The sequence below is a fragment of the Neocloeon triangulifer genome, unplaced genomic scaffold, assembly GCF_031216515.1.
Source record: "Neocloeon triangulifer isolate White Clay Creek 2 clone unplaced genomic scaffold, ASM3121651v1 ptg000011l, whole genome shotgun sequence".
Taxonomy (NCBI): domain Eukaryota; kingdom Metazoa; phylum Arthropoda; class Insecta; order Ephemeroptera; family Baetidae; genus Neocloeon; species Neocloeon triangulifer.
Window position 1 is genome coordinate 337,028 of NW_026775553.1, and position 21,246 is coordinate 358,273.

Consider the following 21,246-nt stretch of genomic DNA (forward strand, 5'->3'; position numbering starts at 1 on the left):
CGGTGACCTGTGACCTTGCAAGTGCAAAACGAATTTCAGATACTCTTATGTTTCTTTTCATTGAGGTGAAACATTTCCTGTAAATATTTTTGGAAAGGTCACAGGTCACCGAGGTCAATGACCTTTTTTGACCTGGTCACTATGTGCGATACATGGTTTGAAAGAACAGGTCAAGGCAATCATTTTTTGTCATTATACATTTTTGCGTAACTTTAGCAGCAAAAAAGTTATGGGTGGTTAAATGTTGATTTGTGTAGGAAAATGCTCGGAAAACCACGTTTTTCTGCTTTTGACCTAAAATATCTCGAAAACGGAAAAAAACAGTCTCGCCAAATTTTAATATGTTGTTGACTACCAACTAGAGCAACTTTTGGCTATAATGGAATCAAAAATTTTTATGTACTAGGTACTTTGGTGGCGCATCAAAAAATTCAAGCTTAAAAAGTTGACCCTGAACTTTGACCTATGACCTTGGCCACTATGGCAAAGTTGTAGGGCGTCTAATTTCCTACAACTTTTTTTTCATACACACATGCGCTATCTGCAGCAGGAGCTGAGATATTTTTGATTTTCGAAAACACCTTTTTTTTAAATCCCCAACTTTGAGCCCCTGTAAAATAGGCAATTTTGAGAATTTTCAAAAATCCTTCTAAACTATTTGTCTACACCCTAAGGGCAACCAAACTACCAATTTTCAACAAGATCCGCCGACCCCATGCCAAAAGTGGGTCCCATTAAAAAAAATAATGCCTATAGCATTTGATTCTCACGCAAACTCACAAAATTTACTTCATTCTAAAAAAAAACTCATTAGCCACTCCTCGGCTGCAGCGCTCAGCACTGACTTGCTGATATGTAAAAAAAAGGAGTATAGGCAACCCGCGCCATAGAGCACAGAAATCACGCGTTCAATTACTGAATTTTAAATACTTTGCGTATTAATTCCTAACTCGGCGAAAACATTTTGTGGGTTATTATTGGTGAAATTATTTATTCACGACCGGCCCAACTGGTCTCAAAACCAATAATTTTGACTCGGCACACAAATCACGCCAACGCAACCCGCGCCACTTGAGCACAGGAATAACGCACGAAATTTGTGTTTTCAATTATCATCGTTGATTTTGTACGGATCACTGCCAAACTTTGCACAAAGATACTAGAAGTTATTCTTATCAACATTTATCATGAGTCACTTGCCCAAACGGCCCCCAAAGTGCCCTTTTCATGAATAGTACCTCGACCCCCACCGCCGTGCTCCGCCGCATACACCACACCGCCGAGCACAAGAATCACGCACCGGTTTTTCCTGTCGTGCGACAGACTCTCTTTCCTTCAGTCCCGGTGGCATATGCGTACCGGTGATTGTGAGGTGCAAATACCGGTTTTCTTAATCAACCAATACAGCAGGCGCGACATAAAACGACTACAGTAGGCGCGACATAAAACTGCCACAGCAGGCGCGACATACCAACTTAATTCTGAGAGACTGCGGTATATAGGTCGCGCCTCTTGTAAGATTACCACTTACCAAAAGTTGCAGCTCATATTGTTAAAAAAAGTTCATTTTCCAAAGCAGGACTAAGTATTAAAACAGATTTATTTAAGTTTGCTTATTGAAGCTCACACAAAAATAACACGGGTTTTGTACCTAAATAGTTAACTTCACTTTCACACTAAAATGTTTAGATTACATCAAGCAGGAAATGTACTCCTGAACGCGACTTTTGTATGTTGAGTTTCGCTACCCTGTCTGATGATGGTGGGGACGCATACGGACGGAGGGGAAGATGCGACTCCATGGTTTGTTGTGTGCTGCTGGGGCGATTTATTAGGACTAAATCCTAAATCCATGGGCCGCGCGCTTCACATCACACTACATTCGACTCTCAGTCGCTTGATATGGTATCAAATCGGAAATAAATAAAAGAAAATAAGAATAATTTAAAGATCTTTTCACTTGAATAATCCGTCCTGGTTATTTGTGAAGAAGTTGAAATTAATTTTCCCTTTCTTGAGCTAATAAATTTTGAAATATTTAGTTTAGCTGACGTGGCAAAAAATAGGAAACAAATATAAATCGAACAATTAATAATTAAGTACTTTAATTATTTAGTCCTAATAATGATTCGGGTTTATCTTTGGAAAATTTAAATTTATTTTTTCTCTACTATCATGCTATAAAATGCATCTGCCTCGCGCTTCACATGCAACTCCCATTCTCTTGATTTGGCTGCCGCGGAATAAAATAGAAATTAAAATAATTTTATTTAATTTTTTATCATTAATAATCTTGAAAGATTGAAACCGGGCGAACCTCGTTGCAAAGAAAAAATGAAAAAATATAAAGGACAACTGACCCCAAAGGCGACCTGCGGTCTGCTGGTACTTTAAATTCAAATTAATAATCCTTTTTGGATATTTTTTATTAATTTACTGTTACTAAAGAATTAATTTATGTTAATCAGCCGAATATTATAATTAAGGTATAATTGTAATTAACTATAGGTATTTAATTATGTTCTATTTTATTCATAATTAATTTCTTTTTATTAAAATTTTTTTCCAATCTTATTACTCTGCGGCAGCCAAATCAAGCAACTGAGAGTTGCAAGATTCATGTACGTGAATCTTGCGGCTGAGCAGCCAAACTCAATATAACAAAATCGCAGTGTCATTTTACTAGCCAGATAGTAGAAAATTTTCAATTTAAATTTTCGTAAAAAATATATCAAAATGGTTATGATTATTATGAACATTAAAAAATTAAACTTTATTACTTATTTCTATATCGTATTATTTACTTTTTTATTCCGCAACAGCCAAATCAAGCGACTGACAATAATTAATTAATTAATTGTATGTGAAGCGCGCCACTGAGCAGCCAGACTCAACATCACAAATCGCAGATGCATTTTACTAGCCTAATAGCAGATATAATTAAAATTTGTATTTTGATCAGTTTGAAATAAAATCATACATTTACCATCTCTTGCTTCTTTGGTGTTGTCACTCTTAAAATATGAAATAAATCTGATTTTTCTGCTTCCAGTTCGTGAATTAAAATCGTTGAAAACTGCGCGATTCCGAATGGATTCGAAAAGTATAATGAAAAAAATTTGGAGTGTGGCAATACCAATTTTTGGCGTCCCAACCGCGATATTCCGAACCCCACATCAATTGGGCGCATTGTGTTGAATTCGCGCTCAAATTCAAATCTTCCATAGTGTGATCATGAACAACTAGTCAAGAAAGCGATACAATTGCAATGCAAATATTTTTTTGAGCTAATATTAAATCTGAGTAAAGAAATATTTCATTGAAAATTATTTGACAACATTTTAGTACAATAACTATCCATATAAAGCGTTGTAAGTTGAAATTTCGAATCGTCTTCATTTTTTTTCTTTTTTTTCATAAAAACTGATTTAATTTAAATATTTTAATTCAATATATTATTCCTTCGTATTAAAAATATTTATTAATATCATTGTAGCTGCGGCTTATGTTGGAAAATAGTTCTACATTCGGCTTAATTAAGAAAATGGTCTTTATTTTCAAGAGGAAGTTTGGTTAAAAAATAATAGAGAGAAGTATTTAATATTTATTTATGTTGGCTTAATATATGCCATGCCATTGCCACGCCACTGCCATGCCATTTTAATGACTTGGCCGAGGCAATAACAAAACGAAATTCCTATCTGTTTGGGCACCGCGCATTTTACCAACCATCCTAAATTCTACATTCGGCTGATGTTGAAAAATAGATCTACATTCGGCTTATTTCGGAACTATATTTTAACATCAGCCTAATATACAAATATATATTTCTACATCAAGTAATTGCAGAACTATTTTTCAACATAAGCCGTTGGTACAATGACGTAAATAAATATTTTTAATACGAAGGAATAATATATTGAATTGGAATATTTTAATTAAATTAGTTTTTATTAAAAAAAAAAAAAAAAAAAAAAAAATTGATGAAGATGATTATTGTACTTCGCTCAAAATATCTTCTTCTTTAGCAAGCACAAAATTGCCTCTGTAGTTAATAAAAAAATAGAAAATATATATAAATTTTAAAATTAAAATATTTATTAAATAATACCATTGACACTCATTGATACTCATTGACATTAACACGTTCAATAAATTCATTACTATTTACTTTATCATTCCAATTACGAGGCCAAGAGTAAACAAAAGGAGCGATAATTCGGTGCGATTAGGTACAATTGAAATATGATCAAATGCATATTATGCACGTTTATTGTGAAGTCAACAATTGAATATCTTTGAAATTTCAACTTACAACGCTTTATATGGATAGTTGCTGTACTAAAATGTTGTCAAATAATTTTCAATGAAATATTTCTTTACTCAGTTTTAATATTAGCTCAAAAAAATATATGCATTACAATTGTATCGCTTTCTTAACTAGTTTTTCCATGATCACATTATGGAAGATTTGAATTTGAGCGCGAATACGACACAATTGCATGGATTCATTTAGTTCACTTTAAGTGCTCGTTTTGCTATGTTTTTGTTTTTTGTGCTGCCTTAGGAAGTGTTTTAATTGTGTATCGATGCCTTTTTTCGTTTTTTTTTTCTCTTGGTGAGTAATGCATTTTACGTTTTGGTGCTTTTTTACGCATTGCATAGACGGTGGTGGGTTTTTGTGTTTTGATTTTGGAGAAATTATTGATCGCTGTATATTTTTAATTAGTAGTCTTTAATGTCGTTCAAATCCGTTTTTATTGTTTTTTTTTCTGGTGGTGAGTGGTGCATTGTTACTTGATCCTTTGTGTTTTTTTATGCATTGCATGGGTGGTTTTGTGTGTTTTTTTTTTTAGATACTTTTAGCAATTAAGTGGTTCAAATATTCAATATTGCCTTATTTTTTGCGTCGTTGTCTTTTTATATTTGTGTAAATGCGTGGAGTGTGTGCTATTTATTTTTTTGCATCTGTCTTTTTAATGTAGTGGTGTTGCGTTCGTTTTTTAAGTATCGGTCATCTTTATTATTTTTTATGTTTACTTCAACAAATAGTTTACAATATGCTGTTTTTTTATTTGTATTTTGGGGGGTGCGCCTAATTAATATAGATGTATAACATTTTTGCTGCTGTTGAAAAGTCAAGGGATTTATTTATCAGTTTTGGATGTATATATTTGACTTTTCTTGTGTTTACTTGTGTTGTGTGGCCTACCGGTATAGTCGTGGCCTTTCAATCAGTAGACCACTGTTCAAATCCAGCTGCGGTACCGGCTTTGGCAACCGGTATTTGTATGAAAGCCATGGTTGCCACCCTAAAATATCTAGTCTGGAATATACTAGATATGTTCCGTGCTCGCAGGGGGGCAGGTTCGCAGTGTGGCAGGTTCGCAGTGTGGCAGGTTCGCAGTGTGGCAGGTTCGCAGTGGGGCAGGTTCGCATGGGGGGCCAGGTACGCATAGGGGCCCAGGTTTTCATAGGAGGCTGGGTTCGCTTGGGGGGCCAGGTTCGCATGGGGGTGCAGGTTCGCATAGGGGGCCAGGTTCGCTTGGGGGGCCAGGTTCGCATGGAGGGGAGGTTCGCATGGGGGGGCAGGTTCGCAGGAGGGGCGTAACGTGCAAAGGTGAGCTACTTAAAGACCCGCGCGACCGGGCCTTAAAGGGTCGTGCCGCTTTCGAAATTTTTTAAAGAGGATGAAAACACCTTGGGGCAGCATGATCCTCCTCAAAAACTAATAGTTTGGATCATAGGGATCATTTATATAACAAGAACATTGGAGGTCACCGCGTAAATTTTTGAGAAAAATGCATTTGAAATCAACATGGCTCTCTTATTTAAAATTTTCACTAAAATCGTTTGATTGCATTTTAAGTCAACAAAACTGCCTTTGGCATGAGTTTGTGACCAACCAGCATGTTCCTTGACAACCCTACTACAAATATGGCACCAGAAATAGGGGGTCACCGCGTAAATTTTTGAAAAAAGTAAAATTGAAGGTTGAAAAATGTCGGTTTTTGCATTTTTCACGTTTCCGAGACAATGAAGCAAATTTTTGAATACTTCGATTTAGTTGATTTCTACAATCAAATATCATGATAATTAATATTTTGGTTTCTACAATACCCTTATGATGAAAAAATTCAAATTTTTCAAAATCGGAGATACATAAGGGTTTTCTAAAACTTATGTAAAATTAATTAGGGTACAGATTTTTTAATTTTCTCGGCGGGAAGTTGAAGCTAATAAACCAGTGTATCTTTTCTTAATGCTTACCAAGTTTCTAGTTCAAAAGCTCATTGACCCTTGCAAAAGGTCAAAATCTTAAGTTTTTTGCCCTTTGTGATAGGCAACCTGACAAAAATCTGAGATAGCCGAAAGATGCGGCATGTAATTTTGCGTCAGAGGTCAGAGTGTAAATTTTCAGAATTTTTGAACAATCTGTTTTGAATATATTAAAATGATTTTTAAATAGCGTTCGAACGACTGAAAATGGTCTCTTCGGATGATTTAAAAATTAGAAAATGAGGTTTTTATCATATTTTAAACAAATTACGTAGGTTTTTTTGTATTACATAAATATTTGAAGGAATTGATAAAAATTCGCTGAGTGTTTCATCTACTTTAAAGGAGCGTGACGCCCCGCTGGCCTGACGACGACCCACCCCTCCGTAACGCCTCACCCCACGAGAGATGGGCGCTTTCCTGACCAGGCTTTCCCCCTGTCCACTCTGCATAAGAAGAGATAACATACAGGGTCACCAGATGGCAGCTGGGGAAGTTGTTGCCACCGGAATTTCAAATTTAAGTTTAGATGGTACGTTAAACACATTTAACTATATAAGGAAACTGGTTTGTAATAGCTAGTTCACAAAGTGCGATTCTTTCTGTTTTCACACCCAATGCCCAAATTTGAAGTTAGCCAATTGAGATTTTCACAGCATAACAACCATGACTTGGAAGCACCCCTAAATTTTATTGAAATAATTTCCAAGATTGCGGGTTTTATGAAAAAAATAAAAAAAAACCTAATTTTCTCGGGTTCTTTTGATTGTAGAACAAAACTTCGGATATGGTTGAATTTGTCTTGACGAGTTATACAACTTTGCTGTTGAGTAAAAAGTCGTAGGTCAAAGTTCAAAGGTCATTTTTCGTGACCTCAAATTTTCAAACTTAAATTTGAAAATAGGCCACACGTTTAAAAAAAGTTTTGGGATAGCCATTCGATTCCTCATAAAATTTTACATAAAATATGTCAAAACTGGAGCGAAGTTTTTCTTTGTTAAATTTGAAAATAAAAGAGAATATTAAAAAACGTGGTTTTTAGTGGCCTCCGCAGGCAACAGGGTCAACATTAAGATCGCCTTTAACGTCGACCCTGATCATTTTAGGTAAAAAGTGATAACGACCAAAGTTAATGCCCACGTTAAGCCAAATCGAATGGTTTATATATTGATGACCTTCACGTCAAAGGTTACCCCCAGGTCTTTCAACTGAGGTCACCTGACCTAGATGTGTGAAACATACTTAAAAAGGTCTCGCTGAGAGGATAATTTTGGTCACCAAGTTTTTTTTGGCCTGTACCTCAACCACAAACCGATTAATTATAACTTTCCAAAGTTTCCAATTAATTGTATTAAAAACTGAGCATTCGATTAAGGAAAAGAACAATTATTCGGTTTGTGGTTGAGGTACAGACCAATACTTGGTGACCAAAATTATCCTCTGAACGAGACCTATTATGTTTAACACATCTAGGTCAGGTGACCACAGTTGAACGACAAGGGTAACCTGATCTGAAGGTCATCAATATATACACCATTCGATTTGGCTTGACGTGGGCATTTACTTTGGTCGTTATCACTTTTTACCTAAAATGATCAGGGTCGACGTTAAAGGCGATCTTAATGTTGACCCTGCTGCCTGCGGAGGCCACTAAAAACCACGTTTTTTAATATTCTCTTTTATTTTCAAATTTAACAAAGAAAAACTTCGCTCCAGTTTTGACATATTTTATGAAAAATTTTATGAGGAATCGAATGGCTATCTCAAAACTTTTTTTAAACGTGTGGCCTATTTTCAAATTTTAGTTTGAAAATTTGAGGTCACGAAAAATGACCTTTGAACTTTGACCTACGACTTTTTACTCAACAGCAAAGTTGTATAACTCGTAAAGACGAATTCAACCATACCCGAAGTTTTTTTCTACGATCAATAGAACCCGAGAAAATTAGAGGTTTTTAATTTTTGTCAAAATGTCCCATAAAACCCGCAATTTTGGAAATTTTTTCAATAAAATTTAGTTGCAAATTGTGTTTATTGATGTATCACAAAGGCAATTGCTGCCCATAACGGGATACATCATTTATACATTCAAAATTATACAAGTTAATATAATTGAGAGATAAGATGATAATTTTACATACAAATTTTTACAATAACAAAATATGCTCCTCTCTCCCCGGCCCAGGGGGTCGCAAGGTCACCGTGTTATCGGCCCCGAAAGGGGAGAATCCGAGTTATCGGCCCATGCGATTTAGCAGCCTGTCTGCTACCGCTGGTGCCTTTCCCAAGAGGGATAACCAATTAAAAAAAAAAAAAAAAAAAAAAAAAAAAATACCAAACAAAAGAAAAATTAACAGTTATAAAGTTCTTTGGACATTTTTCTTTTTTCTGGATGCTGAAAGCTTGCATTTAGATGACTGCCTGATACTTCCGAATGCCGCTTTCTTTGTTCTTTTTTTGCTCTTACTCCTGGCAAAAAACTGCAGCTCAAATTATGTTTAGTAAACAGGCTTTATTTTCGTCTTTGATTTCGCCTCGCAATTCAGCTTTTATTATTCCAGATCAGTCCTTTTAAATTCTGTTTTAATTTTTGATTTCATTCATACAGCCTATACTGGTTCAAATATTGCTGTAATAATTTATTTTTTAATGAGTTAATATTTTCATTCAAACACCAACCCTGCGGTAGTGCATTCCAAAGGCGATAGCTTGTCATTCTGAAAGAGTCATCATTGCAATCAAATGGCGGAAGGAGAAACAATCTGTGTGTTCTAGCAGCTCTGACTTGACAGTCATCGCGCAGCAATAATAATTTCCTTAAATAGGGGGGGGGGGGGGCTGTTTTCATATAATATTTTGTGTGTCATCAACAGAGTGTTCAGCTTCATTCGCTCCTCAACTTTCAAAATACCTGCTTTAGCATAAAAAGGGGTTATGCGCTCACCGAAATTTATATCATAGACATATCTCAAACAATTATTTAATGCCACATCTATCCTTTTCAGTCGCTCCTTTCTCACGTCACAATATATTATGCTGCAGTAATCAATATGAGGTAGAATTAAACTTTTTAAAAGTTGAAGCCGAATTTTTTTAGGGGTCAAAGCACGAAATTTATTTAAATTGTTTAAAGTGCCATAAACTTTCTGACAAACTGTAGAAATTTGTTTATCCCAGCGAAATTCTTGGTCAAAAAACACTGCTAGATTTTTTAAATTATCAACAAATTCAATTTCAGAACCACCTAAAAACAGCTTTGGAAGATTGCTAAAATTTAATTTTGGTTTAATTCGAGATGAATGAATGAGCATTGCCTTGGTCTTACTTGGATTTAAACGTAGCCCATGCTTTTCTGACCATTTCAAAACATCCTGTAATATTAAATTCATTATTCCAAAAGCGTCATCTAGTTCGCCCACACTGCACTCAATTCTATTCAATTCAATTTTATTGTTGTTCTGTTAGACAAGAATATTAACAGTAGTCTTTAGAACATGTATATGTTGTTGTCCGAACGCGCTGAGTTGACTGAATGCATTCGGTCCAAGAGCGCTTTGGTCGGAATGCATTCGGTCTAACGCCGCTTGGCCCGAATGCATTCAGTCTGGACCAAACGCAATCCACAATGAAATCTCCTACTCTCAGCGCGTTCGGTCTAACAACTTGGTCCAAAAGCAATTTTTTTTAAGAGCTGCCAACTTTTGCGCTATTTTTTGTGATAACCGCGAGACTACGTTCGAGCAGGTTTAGAAGGAAATAAGAGGTGCGCAGAAGAAAATCGTTCATACAGCGGTTAAATGGACAAAATGAAATTTACAATTGAGACGTTTGGTTAGTTTGAAATATTCAATATCAACGATTGGTCATTTCACGATTTACAGGCACGGGTGTTCTAATCGAGAAAAACAGCGTTATTTGTGTGTCAACGGGAAAGTGATTTTTGAGAGCGTCTAAAAAATGGAAATTTTGAGATTTCAAGGGTGGTCAGTCATGAAATTAGTTGATTTAATTTATATTTATGCGGTAAAAGTATAGGAAAAATCCGAATTTCCCGGAAAAGTGAGTTATAAGGAGGTTTGACAAAAAATTCATATCTCAGCTTCTAATTGAGATAAATTCAAAAATTTAAAGCGAAAATGCAGCTCAAGACATGCCCTTTCTCGGGGATGGGTAGGGATAATTTTCAAGGCCGTGTTTCTTAATGAGGGTGAGGTGATAAAAATTGAGGGGTTGTAAAACAAATGTTATGCAACTTGCAGAACGTTGGAAAAAATTACAAAGGAACCTCATCATATGAGACAACAACCCCTCATAGGGCGAATATTTCCTGCAACCTCTTGGCATTGAAAATAAATCCCCAAAATAGGTCCATTTTGGCCATATGAGACACATATTCAAGAATTAATTACAATACTAAGGGGTTGCAGGAAATATTCGCCCTATGAGGGGTTGTTGTCTCATATGATGAGGTTCCTTTGTAATTTTTTCCAACGTTCTGCAAGTTGCATAACATTTGTTTTACAACCCCTCAATTTTTATCACCTCACCCTCATTAAGAAACACGGCCTTGAAAATTATTCCTACCCATCCCCGAGAAAGGGCATGTCTTGAGCTGCATTTTCGCTTTAAATTTTTGAATTTATCTCAATTAGAAGCTGAGATATGAATTTTTTGTCAAACCTCCTTATAACTCACTTTTCCGGGAAATTCGGATTTTTCCTATACTTTAACCGCATAAATATAAATTAAATCAACTAATTTCATGACTGACCACCCTTGAAATCTCAAAATTTCCATTTTTTAGACGCTCTCAAAAATCACTTTCCCGTTGACACACAAATAACGCTGTTTTTCTCGATTAGAACACCCGTGCCTGTAAATCGTGAAATGACCAATCGTTGATATTGAATATTTCAAACTAACCAAACGTCTCAATTGTAAATTTCATTTTGTCCATTTAGCCGCTGTATGAGCGAAATGATAAAAATTCAATTTTTATGAGACGGCATCTTTATTTTTAAATTTTCTTTGGCCTATACAGCAACCAATTAATTAATTAATTGGTCTTGTTTATTACGTTTAAACATATTATTTGTTAAATTAGTTACTTTATTGTTAGACAAAACGCCTTTTACGTGGAATTACGTTCCGAGACGCGAGATACTGAGACAAAACCAGTCTAAAAAAGTTAGAAAAATTCCTGTTTTGATAATAAAAAATATAAATTGAGGGCGAAAATTTCCCTAAATAAACACTTTTAAAACCACCCCAACTTGTGCTATCGTTAAAAAAGAACTACTCTCAGCTGGCTGAAATTCATTCCTGCTGAAGCTTTTGTCAAGGGTGCTTGTACAAGGAAATCACATTTTATTAAAAAAATTAAAACAAAAATGATAATATTAATAAAAAAATTGAAAATTATTAGAAAAAAAAATTTATACCTGATGAAGTTCATATTCTGTAAAGATCTCTTTCCTGGTTATGTTCTAAATCCACTGCGATAATGTTTCACGGTTTTATCACTAAAAATAGCGCAAAAGTTGGCAGCCCTTAAAAAAAAAATTGCTTTTGGACCAAGTTGTTAGACCGAACGCGCTGAGAGTAGGAGATTTCATTGTGGATTGCGTTTGGTCCAGACTGAATGCATTCGGGCCAAGCGGCGTTAGACCGAATGCATTCAGACCAAAGCGCTCTTGGACCGAATGCATTCAGTCAACTCAGCGCGTTCAGACAACAACATATATATAGTTGAATATCATCTGCATAAATATGATATTTGCATCTGTTCTTAAATATTCTGTCAATGTCAATCATATAGATAGAAAACAAAAGGGGGCCGAGAACTGATCCCTGTGGTACGCCACATTTTAACTCCGTCCATTTCGAGAAGCCACCATTCTGGTCTCTTACTGCTTGCGTTCTGTCAGAAAGATAACTTGTAAACCATTTCATTACTGACAAGCAAAGTATCCCAACTAGCAAAAATTGATCTTAATGAAAATTGGCATGGAGGTAGGGTTGACCTTCAGGAACAACGTGTCGAAGTTCATTAGTCGCGATCTAGCATGGTTCGGCCTACAGAGCCGCCGAAAGTTGCCGATTTTTGCGTATGCAACCCGCTCCACGTCCCCACCGCCGCGCTCTCTTCTGCACGCTGCTGATAGAGCGGCAGGCGGAGAGGCGAGAGCAGCGCGAGAGGGGCTCGCTCGCACAATGCATGGCGAGTATAGCGATTTTGATTAACTTTGAATCGCTGTCAAAATTCAACGGCTGCTCGTACTTGAAAAATTTCAACGCCATAATTAAATATGGTCCTTTGACGCCCATATCCTTTAATATCATATTAATCCGTCGACGTTTTGTATTGTTTTCTGGCCACCAAACACGTGACCAAATGAATAAATCCTGAAAAAATAAAAATTCCAAAATAATAGTAAACCGTGGAATATTTTGATGAAAATTTACAATTTGGTTTAATTCAATATAGGCAATATATTTCCAAGGTCAAAATACTTTATTTTCACCCCACATTAGTTTTACATAAGGGTTTGTGTTGAGAGCTGTATCTCGGTAATTACTGGACCAAATTTCAAAACATAAAATTGAAAGTGATCGCGAAGAACTGTTCTTTTTGGTAATATTAAGCAAAAAAATCTAAAACATTTAAATATCATTAAAAAAGTATAATTTTTGAAAAAATGCCATAAATTTTATGCTTGTAATTTTTATAAATTTTTTTGCTTAATATAACCAAAAAGAACAGTTCTTCGCGATCACTTTCAATTTTATGTTTTGAAATTTGGTCCAGTAATTACCGAGATACAGCTCTCAACACAAACCCTTATGTAAAACTAATGTGGGGTGAAAATAAAGTATTTTGACCTTGGAAATATATTGCCTATATTGAATTAAACCAAATTGTAAATTTTCATCAAAATATTCCACGGTTTACTATTATTTTGGAATTTTTATTTTTTCAGGATTTATTCATTTGGTCACGTGTTTGGTGGCCAGAAAACAATACAAAACGTCGACGGATTAATATGATATTAAAGGATATGGGCGTCAAAGGACCATATTTAATTATGGCGTTGAAATTTTTCAAGTACGAGCAGCCGTTGAATTTTGACAGCGATTCAAAGTTAATCAAAATCGCTATACTCGCCATGCATTGTGCGAGCAAGCCCCTCTCGCGCTGCTCTCGCCTCTCCGCCTGCCGCTCTATCAGCAGCGTGCAGAAGAGAGCGCGGCAGTGGGGACGTGGAGCGGGTTGCATACGCAAAAATCGGCAACTTTCGGCGGCTCTGTAGGCCGAACCATGCTAGATCGTTGTTCCTGAAGGTCAACCCTACCTCCATGCCAATTTTCATTAAGATCAATTTTTGCTAGTTGGGATACTTTGCTTGTGAGAAAGTTTTCTTTTTAAGAGTTTATGATCAACCGTATCAAACGCCTTAGAATAATCTAAAAACACCATTAGAACCAATTTCAATTTTTTCTTATAAAGAGAGACACGAATATCTTCAAAGCAATTTTAAGCAGCGCCGATGTGGTGCTAAAAAGCCTTCTGTTTGCAGATTGAAACTCATCTAAAAAATCGTGTTTGTTGAGATAAGCTAAAATTTGCTCGTAAACAATTTTTTCTAAAATTTTAGATAAAGTACTAAGTAAACTTATGGGCCGAGAATCTCCGGGCTTCACCGGATTGCGCACCTTGGGAATAGGGCTTAAAATCACTTTTTTCCAGATGGCAGGAAAATCACTCATCTGGAGAGAAGAATTGATTATGTTAGTGAGTGTTTGCAGAATCGCATTATTTATTTTCTTTATCATTGCAATGCAAATTTTGTCATATCCTTCCGCAGATGTTGTGATGTCAAAAATAGCCCGTTTCACATCTGAGGGATTAACATATGAAAAATGAAATTGTTCACCAGTATTTATACCACTCATAATATAGTCTAAATCAATTCTCTCTAGGAGCGACTGATCACGCTGCACCGTCAGCTCTCCAACCATTTCATCTGCACTAATGTTTAGAGAAGTGTAACAAAATTTTGCTTTCACAAGACCAATTTTTCTCAAAGTGCTCCAAATTTGTCCGGAACTTCCAAGATTGTTAAGTTTTTTGTAAATACAGCTCCTGTAAAATGTTAGAATCATTTGCTTTATCCTATTTTTTACACGTCGGTAAATATCAAATAAATGACGAAAATTCTGCATCCGCCGAGCAAGTTTCAGCAGCCTATCACGATATTTTATTTCAGATTTAATTCCTGTGGGCAATTCAGGTTTAAATTTCTTTGGAACATTGTACTGACGCAATGGCACAAGTTTATCATAGAAATCGATTAGCATCTGTGAAAATTTATCAACTTTTTTTAAAACAGTGTCTTCATTCCCACAAACATGCCACTCTAATTCAAGCGCCTCTTCTTCTAAAAAATCTGCGTTCACTACTGCAAAGTTTCTCATCATTAGAGACTCATTTTGAGGCTGGTTAATTTGCAAAAAGCATAAAGAATATCATGACTTGAAAGAGAATTCAACAATTTACCAAAATTTACACATTCTAGAGCTTCTGAATGAAAAATAGCATCAATTGTGGTTAAAGCGTTGTGTGATCTATGCGTGTTATTAATCAGCAAACGACTCAAGCTCAAGTCCTGTAAATCAGATTCCACCTCCCTTACTTCCCTTGAGCCATCAACAAAATTTAAATTGAAATCACCAAGGACAATAATATTATCATATTTTGCTCGCAGGTCACCTAATTTTGCTATGAAATTATTGAGCTTCGACAATCGGTTCGGGCGCCGATAAATAACTGCAACTAGCGTTTCACCTCCTTGCTGCTCCACTTCACACATAATAAATTCTGTCAAATTCGAAAAGGAATTCGAAAAATGAGAAATGCCGATCGAAAAAGTAGAGAGAGGAAGAGAGAGAGAGAGAGGAAGAGAGAGAGAGAGAGAGAGAGAGAGAGAGAGAGAGAGAGAGAGAGAGAGAGAGAGAGAGAGAGAGAGAGAGAGAGAGAGAGAGAGAGAGAGAGAGAGAGAGAGAGAGAGAGAGAGAGAGAGAGAGAGAGAGAGAGAGAGAGAGAGAGAGAGAGAGAGAGAGAGAGAGAGAGAGAGAGAGAGAGTGTGTTTGTATAATGAAACGCAAAAACATTTGCTATCTGTTCATTCTATAAAGATGCATATAAAGAGAGCTTGTATGCAACCTGCTGCGAATTTGGGTAACTTCCGATTCGGGCAATTTCTGCGCAGATTCGGGCATACTGCTCTTGAGAATTCGGGCAGATTCCGTTCTGCAGACGTTCGGGTAACTTCCGATTCGGGCAATTTCCTAGCAAAAAACGTTCGGGCAATTTCTTTTCGGGCCATTTGGGGTTCACCGTCAAATTCAAATTATGCATCGATGGAGATGAAGCAACTTTATGAAATTTCAATCCTTTCCTAAAATAAATTGCAACTCCTCCACCTCTTGCTCCTTCACGATCATTCCTTACAATGCTATAGTTATTAATGTCCACTAAATTATCTGCATGCTTATCCTTCAACCAGGTTTCAGAAACTCCCACTATATCGACTATTTGATTTGCTAATAAGTGACGTAAAAGTATCATGTGGTTAACATCCGCTAAAGATTGTGCGTTTAGAAAAATGATTTTAAGAAAATTATGCCTATGAGTGAAATTATTAGTGAAAATTATATCATCTTTCAAAAATAACGAAATTGGATTATTTATTGGCGTTTTGTCTGCTTTGCCTTGTTGCCTACGCTGCTGCTCCTGTTCTTGCATCCCGCCTTGTTGCTTTTGTTGTTGCTCGTGCTGTTGCTGCGGGTTTCGCGAAAAACCTCTCCTCCATTCGAATTACCTAAATCCATTAAATCCGAATCAGTACTAGAATCAGTGAGAGGGTGAGTCCGTTTTTCCGCCCTTGAGGTGTGTGAATCTTGAGTGTTTTTATTTCCTGCATCATCAGCATCACCTGTATAATTATTAAGCCAATTTGGATTAACAAGCATCTCCGGTGTAACAATTGCATTGCCTATCAACAAGCCACAACGCCGAATTTTAGGGGTGTTGCTTCCAAGTCATGGTTTTTATGCTGTGAAAATCTCAATTTGGCTAACTTTAAATTTGGGCATTGGGTGTGAACACATAAAGAATCGCACATAATACTTTTCTGCTATTTCTCAACAATTTTTCAAAATAGCCGGACCTGCAGATGCAAATCTAGGATTTTTTGGAGAAGATGGAAGTGAAAAAGCTGCCACGTAATAATTTTTCCATCCCTGTTAAAATAATATATAAAAACCTTTTTTTTCAAAGTGTTTTTGTATTAGTCGTGCATTACCCTAAAGGAAATGAGACTGGAACTGATAACGACGTTAAGAAACTGAAGGAAACATTCTCAATGAGTCGGAAATGCCGATTCTTTGCGTTTTCACCACTAAGGGATGAACTTCTGGAATATCTTGCTAGTGAAAATAAATTGAAGAATAGTTTCAGATCCAGTGATTCAATAACTGATTTATAATATCGCAAAAATAATTTATAGAAATTCACATATAGGTTTAGATCCAGACATTTTTATAATCGTGTTTTTGGCACATGGTGAAAAGGGTGGAAAAATTCAAACATCAGATGGTGAATTTACTACAGCGGAGATATATCAGAAACTGGAAAAGACGTTTCCTCAGTGCCTGAAACTTCTGTTCCTTGGGGTTTGAATACTGCAATTATTTAATAAAAATAATGAAATATTTCTATTTCTAGCCCTGCCGGGGGGATGCAGAAGAAAATTGTTATCAGACTGATCACCAAGATACTAATAAATTCATGAGGCAAATCACGGACGGAAATGAAAATATGTTTAAGGTTTCCTTGGATCCAAAAATACACAATATGGTCGTCTTTTATGCGACAATGGAAGGTAATTTTAACACTATCTCATGTATTTCGTTCGACTTGCTAATAATATAAAACAGGATACGCATCTCACGGTCATTTGGATGGAACATGGATGGTTAGGAGTCTCTGCGAGGTACTTGATGAGATGAGAGAAAACCTAAGCCTTTTAGACTTCCTCACACGTGTCTTAATTAAAATTAACAATATCCAACACGGTGAATGTTTTAAGCAGACGCCAAAATTCAAAATCAGCACGCTGGGGAAAAAATTTACGTTCATCCCTAACAAAACGTAAGCAACAAAAAATTATATCCATATTTTCAATATTCATAAACGAAAAATGCACGCAAAAAAAATTCAGAATTATCAGAAGAGACACCAATGATGTGTATGTGTTGTTGTGTACACAAATCAGCGGGTCTAACTTACCCAGCAATTCTTGGCCTATCTGGAAAATGAGGCGACTAAAATAGGCGAGCAAAAGCAAACGCGCGGATCAACCGTCAAGTAGCCAGCTGGGGCGGCTTTTCGGAATAAATTATATCAGTCGGGTACCCGGCCACGATCTGGTAATTTATCCCTGTGGCCAGTGGCCATTTCCCCCGTTGGGGAAAGTGGCTGATGAGCATTTGCGGACAAATTTTTTTTCTTCTGTTAATATATTCAGTGTGCATCATAAAAAACCATGAAGTATCCACTTTCTCGGTAGATGTCTCATTATTGCGAGTTCGGGTAGCAAAAGTAAGGCAGTGCCACGCCGCCTATACCAAGATCCGCATCTTGCATGACGCATTCCTGTTTGCTGAATAATGCCAATATTGTTTTAAATGCAGTGATTTTAGAAATATATTAAAAAACTAAAAAAAATGTACAACAAATTTAATGAAACACCTTACACTGAGCAAGAAGTAAGATATCAGAATAAGCTGTAATTTCGACGATATTGCATTCCGAAGTGACAGCTTGTTAATGCATCATGCATAATAATGCGAATAATTCTTTTAAATAGGTATAATTTTAAATATATGAATGAAATATTAAATTGTTATTAAAACATTTGACATGAAACCAGAAGTATTATGTTATATCCGAGTCACAATAATTTTATTAATTAATTTGCTCTTTACACTTAGTATCAGTAAAACTTTGGATGAGATTATCATTTCTAGCAACGCTGGGTCATATGAAAGAACTAAAAAAAAATCTTTTATTATCACAATTGTTCAAATAAAGGAATAAGATTTTAATTAATTCAAACTTAAGAAAATAATATAAATATTACAAATTAACATAAAATTATATAATAAAATATTTTTTATAAAGTAATATTGAAAAAATATGTACAGCAAATAATTGCACATGATATTATGGTAATCTTACAAGAGGCGCGACCTATACACCAGTATTTAAAAATTAGGTTGGTATGTCGCGCCTGCTGTAGTGGTTTTATGTCGCGCCTACTGTAGTGGTTTTATGTCGCGCCTGCTGTAGTGGTTGATAAAGAAAACCGGTATTTATAGCTCACAATCACCGGGACTGCAGGAAAGAATAAGGGCCTTTGGGATGGGTTCAGAAGGGGAAGACAATCTTAAAGGAGGGCTTACCTATCCGTATCTCCTGCATTTCCACATTCCATTAAGCTGTCAAAACACACTTGCAATCGGTGGGCCGAAAATTCGGTGGTTTCGTCGTCGAAATCGGCGATTGAAATTTCGGCCAAGGAACATTTCATGCGCATTCGCCATGTTGGCCCGCTCTTTTTTGAAGCAGGAAAGCCTTCCGACACACACTCTTTCTCTCCCTCCTGCTGGCTGGCGGCCGCTGCTGCTCCGTCCTCGAAGACGAGAGCGAACAAGTCTGGACAGCGGCGAGCGCGGCGAGAGACTTTTCGCGAGAGGCAGGCAGAAAATTTTAAATCAAAACGCGCCGATTTAAAATTAAAATATAACGCGTTTATTAATCAGCTTCATATTTGCAGCGTTGAAAGATGATAAACTGACGTAACATTCCGTTTTTTATATTTAATTAAATCTGCATTTGGAGCTGAGAAATAAAGCATTTTATTAAATTTAATATTTCATGTCAAGAAAAAATTTTAAAGATGAAAACTTACATAGATTTATGTAGCCAATTAAATTATCTTTCTTTTTTGTGATACTGCCAATGTCGTCAGAATTTTCTTAATGTACCTTTACAGGACTTAAAGTCAAAATTTGATATTTTAGAGATGAAATAATTTTTTGAGAATTTTTTCAAGATAGCCATTCGATTGGAAATTTAATTTTAACCATACCCATGAATTTTTATTTCAATATGATTAGTTTTTAACAAATGAGACAATATTCTCTGAAAGGCCTAGTATGACCTCCACAATCGTTTTGAGGTACTGTTATACTTAATTTTGTAAGTTTTAAACAGCTTTTTAGGTTTTGATAAAAATTCATGGGTATGGTTAAAATTAAATTTCCAATCCAATGGCTATCTTGAAAAAATTCTCAAAAAATTATTTCATCTCTAAAATATCAAATTTTGACTTTAAGTCCTTTAAAGGTACATTAAGAAAATTCTGATGACATTGGCAGTATGACAAAAAAGAAAGATAATTTAATTGGCTACATAAATCTATGTAAGTTTTCATCTTTAAAATTTTTCTTGACATGAAATATTAAATTTAATAAAATGCTTTATTTCTCAGCTCCAAATGCAGATTTAATTAAATATAAAAAACGGAATGTTACGTCAGTTTATCATCTTTCAACGCTGCAAATATGAAGCTGATTAATAAACGCGTTATATTTTAATTTTAAATCGGCGCGTTTTGATTTAAAATTTTCTGCCTGCCTCTCGCGAAAAGTCTCTCGCCGCGCTCGCCGCTGTCCAGACTTGTTCGCTCTCGTCTTCGAGGACGGAGCAGCAGCGGCCGCCAGCCAGCAGGAGGGAATGAAAGAGTGTGTGTCGGAAGGCTTTCCTGCTTCAAAAAAGAGCGGGCCAACATGGCGAATGCGCATGAAATGTTCCTTGGCCGAAATTTCAATCGCCGATTTCGACGACGAAACCACCGAATTTTCGGCCCACCGATTGCAAGTGTGTTTTGACAGCTTAATGGAATGTGGAAATGCAGGAGATACGGATAGGTAAGCCCTCCTTTAACTGATTGCAAAAGACGTGACCTACCACCAATGTACGGGGAAGGGGGTTGTTTTTATATGTCGCGCCTCTTGTAATGGTTCACTACAACAGGCGCGACATATATGCAAGTATTCTCATGGTAGGTCGCGCCTCTTGTAATCGACCACTACAACAGGCGCACACCACGAACCAGACCACCCCACAAACCGGCAACTCGGAGGTGGGCAACCCCCCAAGATTAATTTTTGCAGAAGCCGCGAGCGAGGGGTGGAGGCGCAGCGAGGTCGAGGACGTGGGGAAGGCCGTGCGGAGGGTGAACCAGAGAGAGCCCGCTTGAATAGCCCGCGATTGTCCGCCGAGCTTTCTCGGTGAGTGGCGGATCGTGGCCATCTACCGGTCAACATTGGAACGATCAGAAAGTAAACAAACCGCCTCGTGTTTTTGCTGTCGCCGGAAAGAAGAAAGAAAGCAAATAGACTCACTTTTTATTCGCCGCCGGCCAACTCGTCCCAGTCCCGACCCGAACAAGTCATCAGGTTTGAGTTTAATTGCCCGCTCAAGTCATCTAAACCCATTTTGTCGTTTTCTGTCATCTCCGCCGTCCATGTTTGGATAATCCCCGGAGAAAATGACCATATAAGGCCCGATTTGAGAACTCGCGATCTGATTGGCCGGAACCTTCTGGAAGCGAGTAGAAGCCGACCGATGCGTTCTCTCATTGGCGCGGGGCAGTTGAGCGAGAGAGTTCGTGCTGAGACGCTGAAGGAGCAAGAGCTGCGCGCCGCGAGCTCTTGGCTGCCGACAGGTTTCGGACGAATTCGGCCTAGATTTGCGAGTTCTCTGGTAGTGTGAGTTGTTCCCTGAGTTGGTCTGGTGTTGGTTAGGCGTTTATTTGGTGAGTTTATTGGATTTTGAGT

At 36.7% G+C, this 21,246-nt stretch overlaps 1 protein-coding gene across 2 annotated transcripts in view; it reads left to right on the forward strand.

Annotated features, from left to right (window-relative positions):
* Positions 1–21,246, forward strand: part of LOC132196202 (uncharacterized) — a 64,774-nt gene that overhangs the window by 2,638 nt on the left and 40,890 nt on the right. For both annotated transcript variants that reach the window (XR_009441744.1, XR_009441745.1), the window contains exons 3-8: positions 6,625–6,811; positions 16,503–16,563; positions 16,619–16,803; positions 16,862–17,013; positions 17,066–17,222; positions 17,278–17,491. The gene's annotated coding sequence lies outside the window, so the exon portion shown is untranslated. The remainder of the gene's footprint in view (positions 1–6,624; positions 6,812–16,502; positions 16,564–16,618; positions 16,804–16,861; positions 17,014–17,065; positions 17,223–17,277; positions 17,492–21,246) is intronic.